Here is a 26,903-nt window from a genome sequence, read left to right as displayed (position 1 = left end):
AGTTTATACCAGGAGTGCAAAGTTCTTTCATACCTGAAACATGAAAATACTAAAATAAATACAATATTATTGACATATTACCAACAACTGGAAATAAAACATAAAGTACAACTTAATAGCATAAAAAAAAAAAACACATTAACTATTCAGGGATAAATGTAAAAAGATATGTAGGAGATCTGTACGCTACAATATACGAAACACTGATGAGAGAAATCAGAGACTTAACTGAGTAAGAGCTATACCATGCTTGTAGGTGAGAAAACTTATTAATGTTAAAATCAATTTTCCTCAAAATGACCTGTAGTTATGATACACAACACAGCAGTCACTAGATACATGGCTATTTACATTTGCACTTAATTAAAATCACATAAAATTTAAAATTCGTTTCCTCAATTTCACTAATCACTTTTCAAGTGCTCAAGTCACATGTTGTCCATCACTGCCATACTGGACAGTGTAGATGGGAAACATCCCCCTCATTACAAGAAGTTCTTATTGCTACTGGACAGTGCTAGCTACAGAGTCAATGCAATCCAGTCACAATCTCACCAAATTTCACAGAAATGAGGATGAAAAAAGAGGACCTCATAGACTCTAAATGAGTAAGAAAGTAATTTTTTTAAAATTCTGAAAAAGTAGTACCCAGCTGAGGGACTGATGTTACTGGATTTCATGATTTATGATGACTGCTAATAGTAATTAAAGATGGTGTGGTATTGGCAAAAACACAAAGTTCAGATACATATACACGCATACATAGGATCATTTGATTTTGAACAAAGATACCAATTTAACTCATTAGAGAAAAGAGAGTCTTCAATAACTGGTAATGATAAAGGTGGGATGTCCATACATAAAAATTAAGAACCTCAATCCATATTCTTATCCATATATAAGAATGGATTAAATACCTAATTGTAAAACTAAAGTTATTATAAAACTTCTGAGAAAAAATAAAGGAAAATCTTTAGGACCATGTCTATGCAAAGATTCCTTGGATAAAACATAAAAAGCAGGGGCGCCTGGGTGGCTCAGTGAGCTAAAGCCTCTGCCCTCCGCTCAGGTCCTCATCCCAGGGTCCTGGGATGGAGCCCCACATCGAGCTCTCTGCTTAGCAGGGAGCCTGCTTCCCCACACCCCCCTCTCTCTGCCTGCCTCCCAGCCTGCTTGTGATCTCTGTCAAATAAGCAAAATCTTCAAAAAAACAAAACATAAAAAGCATAACCTGCAAAAGAAAAAAATACATATATTGACTTTCAAAAAATTAAAAATCTCCATTTTCTGAAAGAGGGCATTTCCCCAGGTTTGAGAAATAATTGACACATACCACTATAAAAGTTTAAGGTGAACAGCATGAAGATTTGATTTACATATGTCATAAAATGATTACCACAAGTTTGGAACAGCCATCATCTTCTCTAAAAATACAATAAAAAGGAAAAAAGTTCTCCTTGGGTAAGAACTCTCAGAATGTACTCCTTTAACAACTTTCCTATACATAATACAACAGACTCATGGTCATGATGCTGTACATTTCATCCTTAGTACTTATTTCTAACTTGGCATTTGTGACTTTTGACCACCTTCCTCAAATTCCCTCTCCCACTGAAAGACACCACGAAGGAAATGAAAAGCCAATGACTAGGAGAGAAAATATGCAAAATATGTATCTAATAAACTGTTATTTGGAATATATGAAAACCTGTATGAAAGCTGAGTAATAAATGCAATGGGCAAAAAAAAATATATCTGAAGGCATTTCCCCAGAGATAGATGGGTGACTTGCATAAAAACACATGAAAGGATGGGGTGCCTGGGTGGCTCAGTGGGTTAAAGCCTCTGCCTTCGGCTCAGGTCATGATTCTAGGGTTCTGGGATCAAGCCCCACCTAGGGATCTCCACTCAGTGGGGAGACTGTTTCCCCCTCTCTGTCTCTGCCTGCCTCTCTGGCTACTTGTGATCTCTGTTAAATAAATTGAATCTTAAAAAAAACCTCGCATTAAAAGACACTTATCATTAGTCATTAAGGCAATGCAAATTAAGACTACAAAGATAGACCATTAAATCTATTATATTGGTATTACAAAAGGACAAAGAACCAGCAATGTCAAATACTGAGGATGCACAAACAAACTCTACACTGTTGATGATGAAAAAAAAAAAATGGTTCTCTTGGGGATGATGCAAATATTATTACTGCTTGTAATTACAGGGTTAATAAGTTCATGAACATTCACAGACCTGTACACCAAGAAGGATTAATCTGACTATTCTGTATATGTATATCTAACCTTTAAAAAAAACATCCTTTTCTTAATTATATTCTTTAAAATATTTTAGCATTTCAGTTTTCCAAACTCCATTCAAACTTCTCTAACAAATACTCTCATCATGTACTTCTAAATGTACTTCTGAAAGCATCATATAAGCATACTGATCAAACTTCAACTCCAAGAAAACCAGATGTTCCATATGACGAGACAATCTAGTATTTCCAATGCATGTTTTGTAGAGCTAATCTCATAAACTTCAAAAAGGATAAAAGCATGAAAACATTCCGCCTCTGCCAAAGTACTACAGGAGCTCCACAATCATCTATGAAGAAAATCATCCGAGAAGAATCATCAAAGGAAAGGAGTCGAAAAACAAAGGAAATCTTAGGGAGTTTTATGCATGTGATGGCAACAACTACAAATCACCACCCACATTAATACATCTCTCCCACTGGGAGACATTAGGTCCACAGACAAATCAAGAGAAAGCTAATTCACACCCTGAATCCCCTTGTATCAAATTTCCCTGTGCAAACCAAATCACAGGGCTTCCTATGACAGCACCCAAGTATTGGAAGTCTAAGATAGTTCAGACTGTAACGGGGAGTATTTCACGGAAGTGCTTTCTACAGAGAAAAATGAGAGCTGGAATTGAGAAGAAACAGTTCTTATTTCGTTATGAAATACACACGTGTCTACCACAGTTCTGAATCTTCAATGTAAAGAAACCATAAAATCTAAGGCATAATAGCACTCATACTGCAGAGTACAGAGGAATGCCTCTTATCATCTTCCTAATGCTTGGTCTGTCAGAAAGGTGATACGACTTGGCAGAAGAGGACAAAACTAATCGAGAAGTCTAGTCTAGGTTCTATTACTACTAACCTGTTTCATGACTTGGGGCCAGTCACTTAAGCTCACTGGATTCCTGGATGTAATGACTGGATAAAATGATCTCTAAGGTCCATTCTAAAGCAATTTTTCCATGGAGGAAAAACAGTACCCAGGGCAATTCAAAGAATTCTAGCTCTTCTGGGCCAGCTGCAACTATAGTCATTAGGTATGTAGATTGAACATTAGTTCATTTTATAAAAATGTTCCTTATTTATTTCCCAACAGACTACAGGCTTTAAGTAGAAAGCTCAGTGCTGCTCAACAAACCCTAAGCACAAGAAACATGTAGAAAACAACACCAAGGACCATCATAAACTGCTAAAAGCCAGGGATAAAGAGAAATCTTAGAAGCGACTAAGACACACCTTGTAGACAAGGAAAAAGGGGGGGGGGTGGAAGATGGCAGCAGATTACTCATCTGAAATAATGAAACCCAGAAAACAGTGGAACACCACCTTTAAGGTACTGAAAGAAATAAACTGAACCCAGAATTCTATACCCACTGAAAACGTCTTTCAAAACAAGGACAGAAACTGGAAGCCTCATACACCGTTGGCAATATGAAATGGTGCAGCCACATTGGAAAACAGCCTATACTTCAAAAGGTTAACGAGTTACCATTTGTCCCAGTGATTCCGAGTCTAAGCCTAAATCCCAGAGAAATTAAAACATGGATCCATACAAAAACGTGTACACTCACGTTCATGGCAGCATTATTCATTCATAGCCAAAAGGTGGTTTACCTATACAACAGAATATCATCTGGCTATTAACAGGTGTAGGTACTGATACATGCTACAACATGCATGTTTCCAAGGTGAGCCTTAGAAACGTGATGATAGTGAAAGGACCCAGTCACAAGAGACCACATGTCATCTGATTCCATTTATACAGAATACCCAGAACCCTGAATCTTTAGAGAGAGGGTTTATCAGGGGTTCCCTAGCACTGGGGATGGCTGTGTGCACTGGGACTGGGGGCACCCTGAACAGTGACAAGGAAAAACCAGGGGATTCCTTTTGGGGGTGATGAAATGAGGCCACAGTTCATAATTCTGTCAATACACTCAGCACCAATGAACCACACTCTTTAACTAGATGAACCGTACTATATATGCGTTATAGCTCAAAAAGCTGTTATCAGAAGAAAAGCAAAATAAAAACTGAGAAATAAACAGAAGAATGAATCACTGGCAGATGCAAACTATAAGAATGTTACAGGAAGGGGCACCTGGGTGGCTCAGAGTGTTAACCCCTGACTTCGGCTCAGGGCATGATCTCAGGGTCCTGGGATCGAGTCCTGCATCAGGCTCTCTGCTCAGAAGGGAGCCTGCCTCCCCCTCTCTCTCTGCCTGCCTCTCTGCCAACTTGTGATCTATCTCTGTGTCAAATAAATAAATAAAACCTTTAAAAAAAAAGAATGTTAGAGGAGGTCCTTCAGGCAGAATGAAAACATTCCCCATGGAAATCTGGCTCTACACAAAGGAATGGAAGCACCAGAACTGGTACGTATGTGGGAAAATAGGAAAGATTTCTTCTTTTATATTTTGCAATCACTTTAAAAGATAAGTGACTATATAAAATTTTTTTTTACGGAGGATTACAACAGCACTATCGCAGAAAGGCTAGTTACAGGAAAGTGGCCACACACCTGTACTCTTCAACTACAGATGAACCTTGAACAACATGGTTTGAACTACGTGGGTTCAATTACAAGTGGATTTTTTTTTTTCAAAAAATACATGGTATGAAAAATACTGTATTTATCATACAGTATTTCTCTTCCTTATGATTTTCTTCGTATTTTCTTTTCTCTAACTTAATTCACCACATTATACACTGTAAAATATAGACAGCATACATAATACGTTAACTGACTGCTTATGTTATTGGTAAGTGTTCCTGTAAACAGTAGGCTGGAAGTATGTAAGTTCTGGGGGACTCATAAGTTATATTGGGATTTCAACTCTATATGGGGCTGGCATCCCTAATCCCCAAGCTGGTCAGGGGTCACCTGGATAGGGAAAAAATCTGGAAGATAGCCTTAGATACATACTAAAGAGGTATACTAAACGAACAACTAAAACCAGAGAGTTATAGCTAAGAAGAAATGATAAAAACTGGATTTAAAAACAAAAACAAAAACCAATTCAACTAAGCCAAAGACAGTAGAAGAAAAGGGGAAAGAGGATGGGTGGGAAAAACAGAGAACAAATAGCAAGACAGTTTTAAAACAAATCCTATCAATAAACATAAAAACCCAAAATGGTCTCTTTATAAAGGCAAAGACTACAATATTTACAAAAAAGAAACACAATCATATCTGCATGTAAGAAATCCTTGTCAAATATCAAAAACTTCTGCACAAGAAAGGAAACAGTCAACAAAACAAAGGCAACCCACAGAATGGGAGAAGATATTTGCAAATGAATATACAGACAAAAGGCTGATATCCAGGATCTACAAAGAACTTCTCAAACTCAATACACACAGGTAATCATGTCAAAAAAATGGGCAGAACACATGAAAAGACACTTCTCCAATGAAGACATACAAATGGCTATCAGACACATGAAAAAATGTTCATCATCAGGGAGATTCCAATTAAAACCACACTGAGATACTACCTTACACCAGTTACAATGGCCAAAATTAGCAAGTCAGGAAACAATATGAGTTGGAGAGGATGTGGAGAAAGGGGAACCCTCTTACACTATTGGACGGAATGCAAGTTGGTGCAACCAATTTGGAGAACAGTGTGGAGATTCCTCAAGAAATTAAAAATAGAGCTTCTCTGTGGCCCTGCAATTGCACTACTGGGTATTTACTTCAAAGACACAGATGTCGTGTAAAGAAGGGCCATCTCTACCCCAATGTTAATAGCAGCAATGGCCACGGTCGCCAAACTGTGGAAAGAACCAAGATGCCCCTCAACGGATGAATGGATAAGGAAGATGTGGTCCATACATACATACTACGGAGTATTATACCTCCATCAGAAAGGATGAATACCCAACTTTTGTATCAACATGAAAACGAAGAGATTATGCTGAGTGAAATAAAATAAGTCAAGCAGAGAGAGTCAATTATCATATGGATTCACTTATTTGTGGAGCATAACAAGTAACATGGAGGACATGGGGAGATGGACAGGAGAAGGGAGTTGAGGGAAATTGGAGGGGGAGATGAACAATGAGAGACTATAGACTCTGAAAAACAATCTGAGGGTTTTGAAGGGGTGGGTCGGTGGGAGGTTGGGGGAGGGCTGGTGGTGGGGGGTTATGGAGGGCAGGTATTGCATGGAGCACTGGGTGGAGCACTGGGTGCATAAACAATGAAATCTGTTACACTGAAAAGAAATTAAATAAAAACAAACAAAATTTTAAAGAGGGGCTATACAAAGAGTAAAATTAAAAACTAAAGAGAGGAAGTAAACGAATATTGGCAGTGTATCTAAGTCATTTGCCAAGTGCTTTTTTTTTTTAAAAGATTTTATTTATTTATTTGATAGACAACGATCACAAGTAGGCAGAGAGGCAAAGAGAGAGGGCTGGGGTGGGGGGAAGCAGGCTCCCCGTGGAGCAGGGGCCTGCTGTGGGGAATCGATCCCAGGAGCCTGAGATCATGACCTGAGCTGAAGGCAGAGGCTGAACCCACTGAGCCACCCAGGTGCCCCCCAAGTGCTTTTTTTTTTAAGAATTTTTTTTTAAGATTTTATTCATTCATTTGACAGACAGAGTAGGCAGAGAGGCAGGCAGAGAGAGAGAGAAAGAGAGGGAAGCAGGCTTCCTGCTGAGCAGAGAGCCCGATGCGGAACTCGAGCCCAGGACCCTGAGATCATGACCTGAACTGAAGGCAGCGGTTCAACCCACTGAGCCAGCCAGGTGCCCCCCCCCCCAGTGCCTTTTAAAATTTTTAATAGACATGCCCTATTTGCAGAAAAAACTGACCAATATAGGACATTATTTTTAAAAGGAAACATTTTAAAACTAGAGATTGGGAGAATGGATTACACTTTAAAATTATACCTAAGAGTACAAATGCTGTAGCACATTAGGACCTTGCCTCTGAAGATTTAACAGTTGTCAGAGGCACTATCCTTGGCCATGTGGGCTTCCAATTTAAATCTGGGGCAAAAATGTAAAAAGTAAATTCCACCATAAAATAAAATACACATACTTCTTCAGTGACCACAGAAAAAAAGGAATCAAGAGGTTTCCCAAAAGAGTTTACATGAGCTGGGTCTTACATCTAAAAGTGGCTTTTACCGGTAAAACTAAGAGGTGGAAAGTCTTCAGGAAACACAGGGACATGAGAGAACATGCTGAGGAACACAAGCTTAACACAAAGATGCATGGGAAGAAGTGGCAAAGATGAGCTGGTAGGTAGGACAGAGCCAGACCGTGACCAGGCCTCCCAGGTCGTTCAAGGAAAAAAGGCAATACCTCCTCAGGCAATCAGGCAGCCATCAGGCAGCAACCAAGAATTCTAGGCAGACAAGCTACTTGAGCTCTGTTTCCTAGAGAGATCACTGGACACCTGGTTGAGCAAAGCTACTCCAAGAGTCCAGGTGTAGGTCTGTACTGTAGAGATTTGCAATTAATGAAGTTCACACTGAACTGAAAAATTAAAGAATGAGGACTTAAATTAAGGTGGTAGTGACCTTAGGAAGAATAAAACAATAGAATTTGGCATCTGACCGCTACAATGGGTGTCTAATGATGCGTACAGACTGGTGGCTGTAGTGATGGCAATACCGTTTTCAGAAAAAAATTTATTAAAAACAATATGAACGTGAAGTAGGAAAAGATCTGAGTCAAGTGCAATAGTACAATATAAACCCAGCTGGAAATGTAAACTCTAAGGCTCATTTTGTTATCTGCAAAATGGAGCGAAGTATCATACCCTTAAAAGGATTAAATGAGACAATCCATGAAATAGGCTTAATATACTGCCCATTTATTAAATGCAGGTTAAGTGGTGGCCCTTATCAGCATTCGTATTAGGGTGAGTGTACGTTACAGATGAAGACTTGATAAGGTGTCCCACTCTTCTTCCTGTTACCCAGTGAAGCTCCGCCTCCGTCTGTTGTTCCGATTACTCCCTCAATAATGGCCATTCAAGGGGTGCCTGCGTGGCTCAGTGGGTTAAAGCCTCTGCCTTTGGCTCAGGTCGTGATCCCAGGGTCCTGGGATCGAGCCCCGCATGGAGCTCTCTGCTCTGCAGGGAGCCTGCTAACTCTTCTCTCTCTCTCTGCCTGCCTCTCTGCCTACTTGTAATCTCTGTCTGTCAAATAAATAAATAAAATAGTTAAAAAAAATAATGGCCATTCAATAAACACTAAGCATGAAAAAGTGCAAATGTTCACCTGTTTTAACAGAACCAAACGTTACCTTGGGGCATCACAAAGTATTAACTATTTCAGTAATACACTTTCCAAAAACAAAATAAAAAAAAAAAAAAAATGAACGATAAAGAAAAAGCGAAGCCCTGAGTCTTTCTCTTAATTAAACAGCAAAGACTATGACGACCCCTCGGGCTGTAGTACAGGAAGTCTGTAGGGAATACACCTTCCACACCAGGTGTTTTGACAGAAAAAACTCTTATCTTAAAGATCTGTAAATAGGAGGATTACTGCATCTAGTCATCTGGTCAGTCTGTGATGAGTTTAAGTTCTTAGACTGGGAAAGAGAAGGGCAAATATATTTAAGTCCATAAATGAAGGATTATTAGTGAAGGATTTCAAAATATAAAGCTTAATTATAACTTAACTAAGGAAATTTCCACTGTACATACTTTTTTAAAAAGATTTTATTTATTTGAGACAGAGAGGGCATAAGCAGGCAGGGTGGCAGGCAAAGGGAGAGAGAGAGAGAAGGGCTCCCCGCCTAAAAAGTAGCCCGATGAGGGAATTAATCCTAGCACCCTGGGATCATGACCTGAGCAAAAGGCATCCGCTTAACTGACTGACCCACCCGGCATCTCCAACTACACATACTCTTGCCAACAAGTTTTAACAGAGAAAACCTTCCTATTCAGAGATTTGGAAATGTATAAATAGCTACTGACATATCCTGGGGGTGGAGGAGTGAGACATTACCAATAAATTATTTTCAATAAACTTTAGACAAGTAATTTGGCATCAAGATATTTCATTATTGCATTAGAAACTGCCAAAACTGACATAAATCACAGCATAACTGGCAGAACCAAGAAATCATCCAGTTCCATGAATTTCATTGAACTTCAATTAACTGCAACCCAGCGTTTAAAATCCCAACCTGCATATGTGTCTACACATACATAATATCCTTCAATGTGATATTTTTTAAGCTTTTATCCACAAAGTAATGGCAATAAACAGAAACTGTATACTGAAACTTTTACGACACCCTAAAGTACTGAGAAAAAAAAAACAAAAAATCTATGAAACATCATTATACCAAATTCACTTTAGTCTGGACAGCCACATTCCACAATCCTCACAAATGTTCAATAAAGAAAAAAAAAACACTCTAATTGCAGAATTTCATGCTGCTAAGATTCACCAAAATCAGAAATGAGTTCTTCATCAAGAATGCTGAGGCGTTCTTTGTACATTTACAGGCTTGGTAGATAAGAAGAGAGGCCCTGGGGTTATCAGGAGTGGTCTATTATGTACTTATAAGTTGGGGAGGGAATAAGTTAGGGATGGTGTCAGTCTCTAAGGAATTATGGAAGCAAGTTTCTAGGACCTGAGGGGCTAGCTATTGTTTTGGGGAAAAAAGGTTATTCATTACCAGTAATTAAACCTTTATGTGAGACCCTTTCGATGTCTACCAGTGGGCCATATGCTTGGGAATGTTTGTCAACACTATCTTGGAGGTTTAGATATAAAGTTTCCAAAGGAATTGTTAAAGTAGATTTATAGGATCCTGGTTGGGGGTAGAGGTCAGGCAGGCTAGGATTGCCCTTTGCCCTTAGCAAAGCCTTAAGGTGGGGGTAGTTGAGTCCCTAGAGGAGGGTCACTCTGCCTGTTCTAAGGGCTTGTCAGTAGGTAAGAAAATTTAATAATTTTTCTTCTGCCTCTGTTTCCCACATCATCCCCCCCTGAACTATGTTGACCCTTAAATCTTTACGTTAGTTGAAGATGGAAGGTCTCATCTTCTGTAACTTCTTCCTGCTGAATAGGGGAGTAGAGTGGTCCCTACCTACTCGGGTCAACATTGATCAGCTGAGGAATGTGTAAGGAAGTTACAAAAGAGGGAGGCAGCTGAATCCAGCACTGACAGTGAGGAAGTGTCTCTGTGTGTGGTAAGTATCATCTGTCGTCATGAAGTCATTGCAGCAATGGAGCTCGGCACCAAGCAGAGAAACACTGAACAAGGCAACACATTAAGATTATCAAGGCCATAAGGTTGAGAACGCCAAAAGGAGATATTTAATTGTTGGCCACAGTCCTCCTTTAAACCAGGAACTTAACCAATCACTGAGAGAGAGAGAGAGAGAGAGAGAGAGAGAGAGAGAGATCCTGAAGAGTCTCAATCTGGGTAATATTATCTTTTACTAGTCCTGTGACATTTCTGTGATATTCTGGGATGTACACACAACATTCTGCTTTGATAATTGCACATGTGTCACCCTATGCTGCTGTCAGGACATCTAAGGCCATCTTATTTGGTAGGACTGCCTTGCGCATCTGTGAGACTTCAATATTAAGTAAGGAGATGCTATTTAGTGAATCACTGAGTGCCTTTGCAGTATATAAGGGCTTCTACATGCCAGATGACATCCTCTTGTCCCACAGATGGAGCAAAAATGAATGTGAAGTGATCATAGCACTTAAAAACAGATCGTGTCCATCTTTGCTTTAAACTGGGAGATTAGCTGGAGTAGTGATGATTTTAGTATCGCGCCCATGAATCCAGGCAAATCCTAAGGTGCAGCAACCTATCCACCCTGGAGGAAGCCAGGGCCACAGGTTAGTTCCACATATCCAGTGGGTTCCGTCTGGAGCTGTCCATCTAATGCCAGGACACCTTACCCAATCAGTAGCAAACCAGTCAGTAGCCTGGAGTACTATTATTTCAGAACATATTTCTAATGATAGCCGTCCTAGATGTCGTGTGCATTTTGCCCATGTATCATATGTATGATTTCTTTGTTCCTGACATAAAACTGCCTTTTGACTGAGCTGTCCAATGGTGGGTAGGACCCACAAATATGTATCCCAAATTTGATATATGCCATCCTTGATATAGCAACGAGGAGGGTTTTGTATCTTAGGCTTAGGCCCTAGTTGTTGGGTATTAATTTGTAGGCTTATAAGGTCAGGTAAGACATTAATAGCTTGAGAGTATGAAAAAGTTTGGTCATGGAGTCCTGGTGAACTCTATGTTTCGCTGAGGATGGGCCAGGAAGAAACATCTGGATTGGATTAGTGATAGAGTTATCCTGGTACATAATGTCTCCATATATACATCTGAAATATAATCCTGCAGAGAATGCCAATCAGTGCCCTGTAAAGGCAAAACACACCAGGGTAACCTGGATGTACTTGACATAGGCAAAATTCCACATATCCAACAACAAACTGATTATGTAGTTCAGTATACTGCTGTGCCCACTGTAGAAAGGAACGGTCAGTTAAGATAGGTGAAAGGAAGATAAAGAGAATTACAACCTTCATTTTGGTTTGAAGAGAAGTTTGAGGTCTTCTATGGGCTCAGAGGAGTAAGAAGGCACATTCCTTTGCTCACTCGGTTTCTGTGAAGGAGGTTAGGGTTTTACTCTAGATATACGCACCCATGAAGAGTATCTTTCTAGCTTTCCTGCAGTGGGGATACATAGTATGACCCGATATGGACCTTTCCAGTTTGGATGTAGGCTTTCTGTTGTATGTGTCTTCCAGTTTTGTTTTTTAAATAAAACCATGTCTCTCTGAGATTTACATGGGGTGGGTTTTCAACTATAATTAAATCAGGTTTGGGGAGTACATGATTAGTATCTTATAAGTTAAACCAGCCTCTAGTGAGTATTTAATAAGGCATTATAATCTTCATCTAATAACAGATCTATGGAAAGAGATATTTTATATACATATATATATAATAACTCATTCCTATATAATAATTATAATAATTATTATATAATATTATTATGTAATAAGTCAAAAGGGCTGAGTCCCACAGGTTATTTTGGAGCAGTTCTCATCGTGAGAAGTCCTATTGGTAGGAGAGTAATTCAATTTTCCTGGGTTTATAGACTAAGCTTAGTAATATGACATTGTAAAGTAGGATTAGTTTTTTTTCTACCTTTCCAGAAGATTTTGGATGCCAGGCTAAATGCAGGATATATTTAACTTTTTAAGGCTTTGGCAATTACAAAGTGCTAATGGGCACTATGGCACACCTAGATTTTCTTACTCTTTTCATCATGAAAACTAATGGCATCAGTAAACCAACTATCATTTGTATTTTAAACAGGGGCATCTTAAATCTGGCCAAATACAGTAAGCAAGATCAGTAACATCTGAACAGTTATGCTCTATAGAGAAGTACAATGGTCAAGGTGATAGTTAAGTTATACAACTGTTTGGGAATCAATTTTATTTTCCAGTGGTTTAACCAAGTGCCATGGGCTCTTGTTATTATCCCCACAGAATAAAAATGCAAAGAGATCCTCGGAATGAGCTATTGTGCAACTTTTCTGAAGTGCACCTCAAATTCTCTAGCTTAGGTAAACAAACATTTAAAGACAATTCAATCTAGAATGTAACCTTCATAAAGGTGTGTTATTAAAACGTAAATTTCTCTCTAAAATAACCCTCATTTCCAGAGATAGGCAAATCAGGACTAGTTTATTTGAAAAACAAGTCCAGTTTTAACAGATGTGGCCTAATTATTTACATAAGCTCAGCAAGAACAGTGAGCGATCATATAGATCTTTTAGAATCTGCTTTACTGGAACTTCTTGTAAGGAATTTCTAGGTTGAACTTTTTATAGCCTCTCCAGGCCAGAAGCCAAGCCATGTACTTGCCATCAGACATGCCTGCAATACCTGTGGATTTGGGTGAATTCCTCTTCTTGAGGTCCCCCAGGGTATCCCGAGGTTCCAGCACCTGCCAGAAAGTGACATTCTTTACTCACCTGGTGAGGCTGCTGGGAACACTGTAAGCCAGGTATTGGGCCAACAGTTTCAAGGGGCTTTATGGCTCCAGGTTTCAAAAAGGCAACCTTAGTTCCTTAAAGCTGTCTGGTCATATCTGGGTTGTTCTTTTTGTCTTTCTCAAATAGGGCATTCCAGTCAAAGCCTTGGCAAAATATCCCATGTTTCCCATGGTGTTCTGTTACAAGGAGAACAGATTCTTATTGAACTTATTAAAAAGACTGATTGCGATGGAGGAAAATACTTCCTGAGACCTTTTGAGTTTTTAGAGGTTCACATAGAAAAGTTGAAGGCTTTATTTAAAAATAAATATTTTTACATAGCTCTAAATCACAGACCTCTTAAGAATAAAGTTTCCTTAGTCTGGAAGAGCAAACCTTAGAGAACCAGCAATGGTTAAAAGGACAGCTCGAACAGAGGAGCAAAAGCCATGTTTTCCCGCCAGGAAGGAGGGGTTAAGTAGTCCATGTCAGGCCAAAGAAGAAAGGGAATTTCCCTGAAACAAAGGGAGTTTGGGCAGCTGCCTGGGAATATTCCTCAAAGTCTCCATCTCGAGTTAGACTAACCCCAGTTGCCTCCAGTTATAGCCATTAACACAGAAATGAGTAAAGGAGAAGCCCCCCCCCCCCCATCTATGAGGAGAAACAGAGAGAGGGAAAGTCAGAGTCCCCTTTCCTAGGGGTGGCCTAGCAACCTGGGTTTACTAGAAGGCTTATTGACGTAATTATCACCCAATATGTCAGGAGGGAGTTGACTAGCTCACTCGTTCAGTTCAGGCAAACACATTCTGCAAAACGCCCTTAGGTCGGGGTCCTAGTGTAGAGCGATGATGGCCTAGGCATGAACAATGAAGGCACCCTAGGCTCATTCACCCCTTTTCCTGCACAGGAGATCTAACTGATAGATCCCACTGAGGCCATGCAGTGTTACAGGAGCTCAGTCCTCTCCTAAGTTTTGCAATCCAAATTATTTCCAGTGCGTTCAAAAGCATCCCATGGTAGAGTCCTTGGGACTGAAGAAGCCTACTAAGGCCATGCTCCCAGAAAAGGAAACGAAGGTCCATTACCAAATCCCCCCTGATGCCTGGGTGGTGTCCCACACAGGATATGTCAGAGCTGCCCATATGTCAAAAGCCACCCTCAAGAAGGTGTCCCTCAAGACCTCGCTATTGATCACCATTCTACCTTCTCGGGAAGGCATTCCTGCCATAAAAGGCCCTGGAGGGGTTCCAGCACCCCTCTTCTTCCCCCCATTGCATCCTCCTAGGCTACAGATGGGTGCCCCGGTGAATGGACTAGGATATTGTGCCATCCTATACTCTAAAAGTTGTGTGGCTGCCCTGCAATTTTTAACCCCATGGGAAATGTTTGGCAAGGGGAAATTACCCAATTTCATAGCTTTATGTCATTTGGAGAAGACACTGATGTGAAACAGTAAAGACTGAAACCCATCATGGTCTATGTGACATTCCAACACATGGGATCCTTACCGCCCACTTCCCTAGGAACACTTCCTTTTATTATATATTCTTTATAAAACTTCACATTTTAATTTGAAATAACTACAGAACCACAGGGTGTTGCAAAAACAGTATCAAGTCCCATATAATTTGCACCCCATTTCCCAGACAGGGTTGCATCCTCTGGATTACAGTACATGAAAACCAGGAAACTGACATTGGAACACATGTGTACCATTTTAGGTCACCTTATCACAAGTGTAGATTCAGGTAACAACCACCACAATCAAGATCAGATTTCATCAACACAAAAACGTTCCCTCTTGGTAACCCTTTCCAGTCACAACCACCCACCCCACCCCCAACCTCACCAGCCCTAACCCTTTGGTGACTGCTAATCTAACTTTGTGATAACAAAAACGTGAATGGCTGCCTACAGTGTGTGACCTGTACAGACTGGCTTTTTTTCATTCAGCATCATGCCCTTGAAATCCACACTAGTTGTTGCATGCATCCAGAGTTTGTTCCTTCTTAATTGCTGAGAAGTATTCCATCTGGTATGGATGTGCCACTCCTCTACAGAAGGACATTTGGGTTATTTCCAGTTTTACCATACAAAAAGTAAAGCTGACATTTTTAAGACCTGCAAAATATTTGTAACTATTACACAGTTTTGTATCAATTCCCTGACCTCTATGTAGACTGTTTTGTTTGGTTGTTTTTTTTTTTAACTTGATTTTATTTATTTACTTGCAAGAATTACTATCAAAGCTCTACTTTTCATGGGCCACAGACCCTTGTTGTCTTAGCAAAAGACCAAACTGCCCCTCATGAAGCAAACTACCAACATTTAATGAGTATATTGGCCAGGAAGCTATTTTTTTTGTTTGTAACAATGATGTAACAAATAAATTTACACAGAAAATGTATATGCAGAGAACACTAATTCCTAGTGCAAATGATGGGTCACAAGCTACAAATATTTTTAAAGGAATTGCTACCAACTGGCCTTCAGAAAATGTAAAGCAGCTTATCTTAGCCACCACGGCTGTTACAATGTCCACTTCTTACTACTAGATGCACTAACAATTTTGTAGTCTTTAAAATTTGACTTCCCAAAAATATTGTTTTGTATTGAAGTAATAGAAGTTATATATTTCTCATGTTGCTGGACTTAATTTGTCATTCTTTAACTACCTATTCATATTCTTTGGCCAATATTCTATTGAAAGGTTAGTTTACTGACTATCAAACTTGGCTCAAACATATGTTAAAAAGAAACATCCTTTAAAATTACATGTATCTGAAATCCAACACATATTAATTACCCAAGACAATATCTGACTTTTCAATGTGGATGATAAAAATTTAGTGGATATGGTTCCCCAATTGATAAGTGCTCTTCTACTACACACAATGTCTTTATTAAGAAACTGCATCTAATTCCAGCTCTAAGTGAAAAAAAATGAATGCAATGAAGCCTTGGTGGCTCAGGCACTTAAGCAACTGACTTCAGCTCCCGTCATGATCCCAGGGTCCTGGGATATAGTCCCGCATGGAGCTTCCCACTTAGCAGGGAGCCTGATTCTGCCTCTGCCTGCCTCTCTCCTTGCTTGTGCTTCCTCATTCTCCCCCACCTCCCCCGACAAATAAAATCATTTTAATTAATTAATTAATTAATTAATTAACTAAAACGTGAATGCATATCACTTCTCTTAAATTCCCTGTGAAATACCAAGATGTCAATTTTCTGTAACAATAAAACTATCTCCAGTTTCATTAAGAAACATGGCTGGCCTCTCTTTCGCATTTAAGGTCATCTAACCAATAGTTCCCAATAGCGCTCTCTAGACCAGCACTAGCAGCACTAACATCACCTAGTAACTTCTAAGAAATAAATGCAAATTCACAGGCCCTACCCCAGACCTACTTCATAAAAAAACCCAGAAGGTGGTGGGTAGAGCCGGAAATCAAGCAATGTGTTTCAACAAGCATTCCAGGGGATTCCGATACATAGGAACGTTGGAGCTCCACAATGTTAAACAAATTTAGTAGAAAAACATTAAATCTGGATTGTCTTCCATACTTTTTCTTTTCATGAAAGACTTCAGCAAAGTTAATCATGCCACAGATCCTAAGAATCCAGAGACATATTTTCATTCTCCCCCAAAGCAAAAAACAAAAAAAAAAACAAAAAGAAAACTGGAAACTGGATGTTAGCTTTATTTCCTACAAAAAGGAATCCCTAAAACTATGAAGTGATCACAAAAAAATTTCCTTAGAGTAGAAAAAACCCAAAATGAACCACAGAGAACCAACAGGTCAGAACTGATGTCTTTCAAACCAGAGACTCAATTAGTTTTGTATCATACACTGCCTGATACCCCCATTTCTACATGGAACTACAACCTATAGCACGTTCAAAATTCAATGAACTAGCATATTAAACAGCAGCAGGAAAAAAACTATAATTATGCAAATATTTGTGGTCCAGGGAATAAACAAATAAATTGGTCAAATAAAAGTAATTCTGCATGGGCAGCATAAAAGTGACCTTCATGTTGTTTTGTCCCCTAATTCCATCCAAGCATGTATTACCACCTTCACAACCAAAAGAAAGGAGAATCAGGAATATATGGAATGATACAGGAACATACCCTACAAATACATCACTTATTTTTTTTTTTAAATTTGACCAATGTGCTGATAATCTCTCTCCTTCGCGGGATAAAAATTCAAAAGAGGCTTTGGTAGTACCAGATAAAACCGAGTTCCAACCTTCATGCTTATTAAAGTTTGAAATTCGAAGTGAACACATGGGTATTAACCTGGTTACAAGCAGGTGTTACTACGGTAGCGCTACCTCCTATCCACCTGGGTAAGTGCCCCATTTCCCTCCAAGTAAGACCTTCTGAGCAGGGAGCCCGACGTGGGGCTCAATCCCAGGACCTCAGGATCCTGTCGTGAGCCAAAGGCAGATGCTTAACCAACTGAGCCACCCAGGCACCCCAAGACCACAGAACGGTTTGGTTTTGACTGAAGGTCGTTTTAAGCTGAATTTTTATTTCTTGAAACCTCGAATATTCTGGCAGACTTATGATATTCGACAACTTTTACTTCTAGAAAAGAATGAACAGTGTATAAACCTTCTACCGTACATAGGAAATCTCATCTCTTCTCAGAAAGCAGTCATCAGGTTTAAGTTTGGTTTTCTTTTGTTTTCTCCCTGACTAACCACCAAGTACTCGACAGATTTGAAGATCCAATACAGGCTGATAATACTGGCAGCCTACACCCCCTTTAATTTCCTGTCCCCCGCAGTAGTAACTTCATCTTAAAATGTATTGCGAATGCTCTTAATATGAAGGTTTAAGTAAGATTATTTTTAACGTATCCCTTCTACCAGTTTCTTTTCTCAACCAAAGGATCACTTAAATAGTTTTTCTAAACTGAGAAAGGGAGGGAAAAGAGAGCATTATCTAATCCTGTTGTAAAATTAAAATTTCCCTTGTTTACCTTATGATTTCCACTATTCCTGATTTCTGACTAACACTGAAGGTTTCTTGCAGTGTCTTTACTGACAATTCTTCTTTGACAGGACTCAAATCAGTTAAGGGTCAGACGCTCAGGATCTCAGGGTCATCAGACGGAGCCCCATGTGGGGCTCAGAGTCTGCATGAAGACTGCTTAAAACTTTCTCTCTCCCTCTGTCCCACCCCCCTCAAAATCATTAGGTTTCTTTGTTCTGTTTTGTTTTCAAAAGGTCCTACCCTCAAAAATGGTAAAATGGAATAGGTGATCCAATAAAACTTCTGTTCAAGTGTTAAACGAATTGTACATGATTTGGAGGGTGAGGTAAGCCAATAAAAATACAACTCGAGTGTTACAAAGATGAGCTACACCTGACTGGATTGATGAAAAGGCTTCCCGAGACATCTAGGAGTCCAAATGGTAGTGAGGCAGGACACAGAAGCAAGGTAAAGCATTTCAGAGAAAATCCAGAGGAAGAGAAGGTGTGAAGGTATGGAAATGAGGTCCCATGGTCCAAGCCCAAGACAAAAGCAGTTGGCAGGAAACACAGACCCCTATATGTGGAGGGCAGATGGGGATTGGTGGCAGTCTGCTTGCAGAAATCCTAAAGGAACACAAAAGAACTGAATCAGGAGCCCCTCGTGATGCTTGGCATTTGGACTTTATTACAAAGGCAACGAGAGGGGCACCTGGGTGGCTCAGTGGGTTAAAGCCTCTGCCTTCGGCTCAGGTCATGATCCCAGGGTCCTGGAATCTAGCCCCACATCAGGCTCTCTGCTCAGCGGGGAGCCTGCTTCCTCCTCTCTCTCTCTCTCTCTCTGCCTGCCTCTCTGTCTACATGTGATCTCTGTCAAATAAATGAACAAAATCTTTAAAAAGAAAAAAAAAAAAAAGAAAGAAAGAAAGAAAAGAAAAGGCATGAAAACTGCCAGTGGACCAAGCAGAGAGAGTTGGATTTGCCTGCCTCGGGCCCGGACGCATAAGGCTGGTGATGGTTATTATACAGTAAATGGGAGTTACCAGCCTGTGGGAAGAAGTGGAAAGGTGTGGATGACCTCTGAAGTGAAGGAAGAGCTGAAAAAGGATGGAGGAGGGAACAAAAAACTAACGTGTATTGGCCTGCCCAACAAACGACCTCCAAGAATCATAAATCCCAGATTCAGTAAGGCCTTTCCCCATGTACCCACACAGACCAACTATGTCTCCCATGGACTCACTTATTCCAAGGGTGCGCCTCCCACCACTGAAGACCTTTTTTGTCTCACCTTTTCAACATCCGTTCGGTTCCCTGAAAGCAGGCATTTTCTATCCACTTCACCAATGACTTGAAAGAGCAGTGACTGATAGAACTCTACAACTGAGGAGGCAAAAGCTTTCTCTGTTTATGGGCTGTAGAAAAGTTCCACACACCAGGCTTGATCCTTACACTACAGCTGAGAGAAGACACCTGTGTTCAAATGAACACCTTTTGTTCATTAAAAAATTACCTGTTTTAATGCAGGTAATTAAAAGGCACCAAGGAGCTATCCTATTTCTAGAATGTCTAAGGGTCTAAAAGCAGAGTGGAGCTCTAAAATAGTCTGAGGATGAAACAGCAGCACTGGTCAACTCACCACCACACACTCAAACATGGATGACTCTCCGTAAGGCAGGCCCAGGAGTGCATCCAACTGGATGACTCCACGTACACCAAATTCAGGAACATGCACAACAGCTCCCCAGCAACGGCAGTCAAGAACCGTGGCAGAAGTGACCCTCAAGAGGGTTATCACAGACTCTGGGATCCTGGGTGTAAAGTCGCATGGTGTGTTCCCCTTGTGGAGGTTCCTCAAGCTTTTGGCTTATGATCTGTGCACTTCTCTGTATATATGCTGAGGTTCAAAAAGTTGACTTAAAGGGGTGCCTGGGTGGCTCCATGGGCTAAGCATCCTACTCCTGACTCTGGCTCAGGTCATGATCTCAGGGTCCTGGGATGGAGCCCTCAGTCTGGCTCCTGGCTCAGTGCAGAGTGTACTTGACATTCTCTCTCTGTCCCTCTGCCCTCCCCTGCCCCCACAGAGACTCTCTCAAGGAAACAAGCATATTTAAGATAATAAATAGGCCTTAAAAACAAACAAACAAAAAACCCCTTTCCTTAAAAAGAAGAAGAGAACTTCCCCATGGGGAGGAAGACAACACAACCAAAGGGGCCCAGGTGACAGAGCCATAGAGAAACTGAGAGCCAAAGAATACAGCATGTTTCAGTTCAGACTGCAGAGGAGACATCCAGGGATCCACTATTACCTGAAGTTCTAACGAACTGAGTTAGTGTTGACAACTTCCTCACCCAGCTGCCATTCACCAAAATAGTTTTGTTTTTGGTTTTGGTTTTGGATTTTTTGGTCATAAAGAGAGGGCGAAAGCACACAAGCAGGCAGAGAGGCAGGCAGAGGTGGAGAGAGAGAGGCAGGCTCCCCGCCGAGCCAGGAGCCCGATGCGGGACTCCATCCCAGGACCCCAGGATCATGACCTGAGCCGAAAGCAGTGGCTTAACCCACTGTGCCACCCAGGCGTCCCTACCAAAATTGTTTTTATTCATCTTGGAATTTCTTCAGCATTGACTGAAGCACAGGATGAACCTACGTCACTGAAACCTCCCGTCCCAGCAACTGACAGCATACACTGACAAGTTAGCTGGCCTGGCCTCAGAAAATGGCAGGCAACTAAGGAAAAGCAGACTAGCCTCTACACAAAGGTCTCAACTTTATATTATCCCCAACCCAATGAGCTAAACGGCAAAGCCTACAGTAATAACCTACAGAAGTAACTATCCCTTGCCCCAAGAGAGAGGAGATTGTGTGCTGCCCAAAAAGACAAATGTGTACCTTAACGCTGTCTAGAAAGACACCCATCACCCCTCTGCAGAGATCATCAGAAAACAAACAAACACAAACTGACAGTTCAGCTTTCCAAAAAATTACACTTTCTTTATCCAACCCCAACGTTTTTCTCCAAACACAAGAAAAGAACACACATTTGCCGCTCAAAACAGGAAAAGCACAACAACCAGCATAACTGTACCTCCACCACCAAATCGCTCAGGAGAAGAAAACGTAATTCAGGACAGGCAAATTAAAACCACTCTACACATGGTCAAAAGAAAACGTCTAAACTCCTCCAATCCACAGAAAAATCCCTGCTTCCTCTCTTTTTGAGCCCATCCATACCAATAACCCAATGGACACAAGTGTCAAACCAATCCAGCCCGTTAGAAATGAGACAAAAACTTGGACAAATGTACTCCCTCAAGTCATGCTGTGAATAGGACCCCTTTGCACTGAACAAGAAATACACACAACCAAAACCACACATCAACCACCTGCAAATACAATAAAGCCATCCTCAACAAGTTGGAAAGAGAACCTCAAGGAGAGCCCTCCACCCTCTCCCACACCTTAAGCAACAAAAGTCCACCCACCAAAGCTAACCCAGATCTTGAGGTACCTGGTGGAGGTGCCTATCCCTCACATGGCAGAGGCTGCCTATCAAGGCTTCAGCACAGCTTCTGAAGGTGCAGATGCTCTAACCCCAAAAGCCTTTCTCTGCAGCAGGTTCCCTGGTCTTTCTGGCCTTCTGAGGAGTGAGGAGTGGGGGAAAGGGGAGGGAAGAGACAGGGATCCAGTTAAATAGGAGAAACAGCAAAACGCAGGCACTGGTGAGCCCTCACAATTTCCCAGGCATCCAGTGCTGCAAACTTGGCTCGGAGACCACCCACCCACCCTTTTCAGGGACCGAAGCAGGGACCGGGGAGTGCATCGGGCGTCCCCAAGGGCACCCCGCAACCTCAGGCCCCAGACCATGCTACCTCGAACAGGCTTCGGAGATGGCAGCGGCCCAAGAGAGGCCGTGGTGGGCGCGGGGAGCAGGCTGACTTGTGGACTGCAGCGTGGGGCTGGGGGCGGGGGCAGCAGAGGAGACTCTGGCTGGATCTGGACGGGGCACGCAGAGGCAGCGAGAGGCCAGTGGCCGGGAGTGGGCCGGCTCCTTCACTCTCCCCTCCCAGGCTGGCGCCCTCCCTCCCTCCTCACCTGGGTAAATCTCCCTTTGCCTGGGAGGAATGGCCTTGGCGGTGGCGGCGTCGGAGGGCCGCTGAGGAGCCAGCGCCAGGGCTGCTGCACCAGAGCCGCCAGCCGCTCGCGGGAGCGACCGCGCCCCGCTGACCCCCCACAGACTCCCCCAGCCCCGAGGATCTCCATTTTAGCAGCGCGCGCCTCCCTCGGCCCTGAGTAGCCACGGAGACTGGTCGTCGCCAGCCCCCTCTCGCCCCCCCCCCAGCCCTCCCTCCCCTTCCACCCTCTCAGCTCAGAGCAGGTACCTGGTCGGGCTCTCCTTATCCCGCAAGGACAAGGGTGGGCTCTACCCCCGCATGCTCCCCCGCACCAAAGCCCAAAGTGGCGCCACTGGAAGGAGAAATGCCATCCAGGAATTCCTCCCAAACCTGCCCCTCCCTTCTCGGCGCCAGTCCTCAACCCTACCTCTGCCCTTCCTCAGTTGCTGGCCCACGCTCGAGCTGCCGCTGCCGCCGCTTCCGTGGCCCCCGCCGCCGCTTCGCCGCCGCCATCTGCGTTGCTGTCATCTGCGCCGCAGCCGCCGCTTGAGTCGCCAACACCGCTTGTGCAGCCGACGAGTCTGCACCGAGGCCGCTGTCTGCTCCACCGCTGCTACCACCGCCCACGCCGCCGCTGCCGCTGCTGGAGCTGAAAACGCCCAAGCGGTTGCCGCTTATGCAGCCCAGCTGTCTGCGCCAATGCCGCTTGCACGGCCCACTCTGTCGTCTGTGCCGCCGCCAACACCGCTTATGCTGCCGCCGCCGTCGCCTCTTGAGTCCTCGACGCCTAAGACGTTGCCACTTGTGTAGCGGACGCTGTCTGCGCCCACGCCGCTTGCACCTCCGCCGCTTCCGCCGCAGACACCGCCTGCGCCGCCGCCGATGCCGCCTGTGCCGCGGAAGCCACCGCCCTCTGCACCGCCCCGCTTGCACCGTCGACCCCGCTGTCTGCACCGCCGCCGCCGCCGACTCTGCCGCCGCCGCCGAAGCCGCCGCCTTGTGCACCGCCCCCGCTGTCTGCCCGGAGGCCTCCTGAACCGCCAACGCAGTCGTATGCGCCGCCGCTGCTTCCGCCGCCGCCGCCGACAATGCCGCCGCGACCAAACCACCGCCATTGGCACCGCCGCCAACGCCGCTGTCTGCACCGCCGCTGTTACCGACTCTGCCGCCACCGCCGACGCTTCGCCGCCGCCGTCTGCACGGCCGCCGCCACGTGAATCCCGACGCCGCTTGTACAGCCCAGACCGCTTGCGCCGCCGACGCCAACGCCGTCCCCGCGTGTTTGGCGACGCCGCCGCCTCTTCTCCGGCCAACGCCCTCTGCACCGCCTCAGACGCCGCTTAGGCCGCCGATGCCCCAGCTGCGGCATCGCCGCTATGGGGGCTGACGCCGCTGGTGGCGCAGATGGTGGCGGCGGCGGAAGCGGCGGCGGAAGCAGTGACGCCGCAGACAGTGGCTTCGATGTCACCAAGGGGCGTAGCTGCACAAGCGGCTTCGGCTCCGAAGGCCTCCGGGGCTCAAGCGGTGGCGGCAGCGGCATAAGCGTTGGCGTCGGCGGGGATAGCAGTGGCAGCGGCTTCAGCGGCGGCACAAGCGGCGTCGGTGGCGGCGCAGACGATTTCAGCGGCGGAACCAGCAACGGCTCCGACGACGGCGTCAAGGGTGCAAGCGGCCTCGGCGCACAATGGCGACGGGGCAGACGGCAGCGGCTTCAGCGGCGGCGGTAGCAGCGAGCGACGTGCAGACTGCGGCTTCGGCGGCGCAAGCGGCGGTGCAGACGGTGGTGGCTTCGACGGAACAAGCGGCATCGGCGGCGGCGCAGGCAGTTTTGACGGCGGAAGGGGCGGCTACACAGACGACGGTGTTAGCGGTGCAAGCAGCACTGGCGCAGACAGCTGGGCTGCACCAGCGGCGACCGCTTAGGCGTCCAAGGCTCAAGCGGCAGCGGCGGCGGCGGCGGTAGCAGCGGTGGAGCACATAGCGGCGACGGCGCAGACTGCGTCGGCTGCACAAGCGGTGTTGAAGACTCAAGTGGCGGCTGTGGCGCAGATGGCAGCAACGCAGATGGGAGCGGCGGAGTTGAATGGATATAGGTTGAATGGATAAAGATGTGGACAAAAACTGTCATTCTTCTGTATCCATATGTTAAAGAACTGAAGAAAAAACCATGTTTAAAGAATACACTGGGGTGCCTGGGTGGCTTAGTGGGTTAAAGCCTCTGCCTTTGGCTCAGGTCATGATCCCAGGGTCCTGGGATCTAGCCCAGCACTGGGCTCTCTGCTCAGCAGGGAACCTGCTTCCTCCTCTCTCTCTTTCTGCCTGCCTCTCTGCCTACTTGTAATCTCTGTCTGTCAAATAAATAAATAAACTCTTAAAAAAAAAGAATACACAGGAAGTACAAGAATGGTGCCACACCAAATCAAGAATATAATAAAAATAAAATTAGAATGAAATGAAAGTTGCATTATAACTGAAACAAAATATTCTCCAGATGAGCTCAGTGGTAGTAATAGATGAAATAATCAGGGAATATAAATAGAGATCAATTGAGATTATCCAGTCTGAAAAACCAAAAGACCTATAAATATAGTATACATGTTGAAGAACTAAAGTCACTCAATGTATGGTCTCTAACTCCATGCAATAAAATAAAAGTGGTTTACAAAAGGAAACAGAAAATTCACAAGTATGTGGAAAATAAATAACACACTCCTAAATAAGACATGAGTCAAAAAAGAAATCATGGTAGAAGTTAGAAAATACCTTGAGATGAATGAAAGCCAAAAATCGGTCACTTGCTCATCTCTTGAAAGTGAAAATATAAAATACAAAGTCTTATGGGATACAGTTAAGTTTTTTTTTTTTTTTGAGGGAAACTTAGGATTGTAAACATATATTTAAAAAGGAAGAAAGTGTTACTTTCATAACCTATCATCTTAAGAAATGACAAAATGAAAAACAAATTAGGGGCTTAGAGGTGGCTCAGTTGGTTAGGTGACCAATTCTTGGTTTTGGCTCAGGTCATGATCTCGGGGTTGTGGGGTCGAGCCCCGTGTTGGGCTCTGTACTCACTGAGGACTTTTGTCCCTCTGCTCTTCCCTTCTCACTTACTCTTTCAGTCTCTCAAATAAAGAAATAAAAATAAAAACAAGATAAAGGAAGAATGAGTTAGAAGGCAAGCAAAAGGAAAGAAATTTTGAAAGATGAGATCAGATATAAATGAAATAAGACACAACAGAGAAAATCAATATATACAAAAGCTAATTCTTTTTTATTTTTTCTTTTTTATTTCACAGACAGAGATCACAAGTAGGCAGAGAGAGAGGAAGGCAGAGAGAGAGGAGGAAGCAGGCTCTCCCAAGAAGTGGAGAGCCCGATGCGGGGCTCGATCCCAGGACCCTGGGATCATGACCTGAGCTGAAGGCAGAGGCTTTAACCCACTGAGCCACCCAGGCGCCCAAGCTAATTCTTTAAAAAAAAAAAAAAAGATTTTATTTTATTATTTGTTTGACAGAGATAGATCACAAGTAGGCAGGAGGCAGGCAGAGAGGAAGGGAAGCAGGCTCCCTGCTGAGCAGAGAGTCTAATCAGGGGCTTGATCCCAGGACCCTGAGATCATGACCTGAGCCAAAGGCAGAGGCTATAACCCACTGAGCTACCCAGGTGCCCCAAAAGCTGATTCTTTAAAGAGATGAGCAATTGACAATTTTTTGGCTATTCTTACCAAAAATAAGATAAAAATACCAAATTTTGAAAAAATCTGGAATGAAAGAGAGGCATTCCTATTAGCCTTATAGAAATAAAAAGAATTAAGTTGCAATATGAGGAACAATTGCATGCTAATAAATTAGAAAACTAAAGAAATTTGGCAGGTTCCTAGAAAGACTCAAATTCCTTAATCTTAACCCCAAAGTAGACAATCTGAATGGAACTTAAACAAGTAAAATAATCGAACAGGTAATCCAAAAACTTTCCATAAAGAAAAATCTGGGACCATATGGCACATTGGTGAATTCTGTGAAAACATTTAAGGAAGATTCAAAAATTATTCAAAAAGTAGAAGTGGAGAGAACACTTCGCATTCATTCTGTGAGAGTCCGTATTAGCCAGATCCCAAAACCAGGTAAAGATACCACAAGAAAATGAAATTATAGACCAATATCTCTTAGAACTGTAGACACAAAAGTCTTCAATACTAATGGTTGTAAACTGAATTCAGCAACTCATAAAATGCTATGGCCAAAGAGGATTTATCTCAGATATGCAAAGTTTGCTCAAAATGTGATATTTAGGGGCACCTGGGTTGCCCAGTCATTGGGCATCTGCCTTCAGCTCAGGTCATGATCCCAGGGTCTTGGGATCAAGCCCTTCATAAAGCTCCCAGCTCGGCAGAGGGCCTATTTCTCCCTCTCCAACTTCCCCTGCTTGTGTTCCCTCACTCATTGTCTCTCTCTCTCTCTCTCTCTCTCTCTCTTTTAAATAAATAAATAAATAAAAGTATATTTCA

At 43.1% G+C, this 26,903-nt stretch overlaps 1 long non-coding RNA gene across 1 annotated transcript in view; it reads right to left on the bottom strand.

Moving 5' to 3' along the window:
* Positions 1 to 22,875, bottom strand: part of LOC123392849 — a 28,010-nt gene extending 5,135 nt beyond the window's left edge. The window contains exons 1-2 of the long non-coding RNA XR_006607525.1: positions 22,824 to 22,875; positions 21,793 to 21,921 (exon numbers count right to left, since the gene is read on the bottom strand). This is a non-coding gene — a long non-coding RNA (uncharacterized LOC123392849). The remainder of the gene's footprint in view (positions 1 to 21,792; positions 21,922 to 22,823) is intronic.
* Between the last annotated feature and the right edge of the window lie 4,028 nt (positions 22,876 to 26,903).

Source organism: Mustela putorius, unplaced genomic scaffold, assembly GCF_011764305.1.
Source record: "Mustela putorius furo isolate JIRA1106 unplaced genomic scaffold, ASM1176430v1.1 tig00000633_pilon_pilon_pilon, whole genome shotgun sequence".
Classification (NCBI taxonomy): Eukaryota; Metazoa; Chordata; class Mammalia; order Carnivora; family Mustelidae; genus Mustela; species Mustela putorius.
This window is presented reverse-complemented; position numbering and strand designations above follow the sequence as displayed.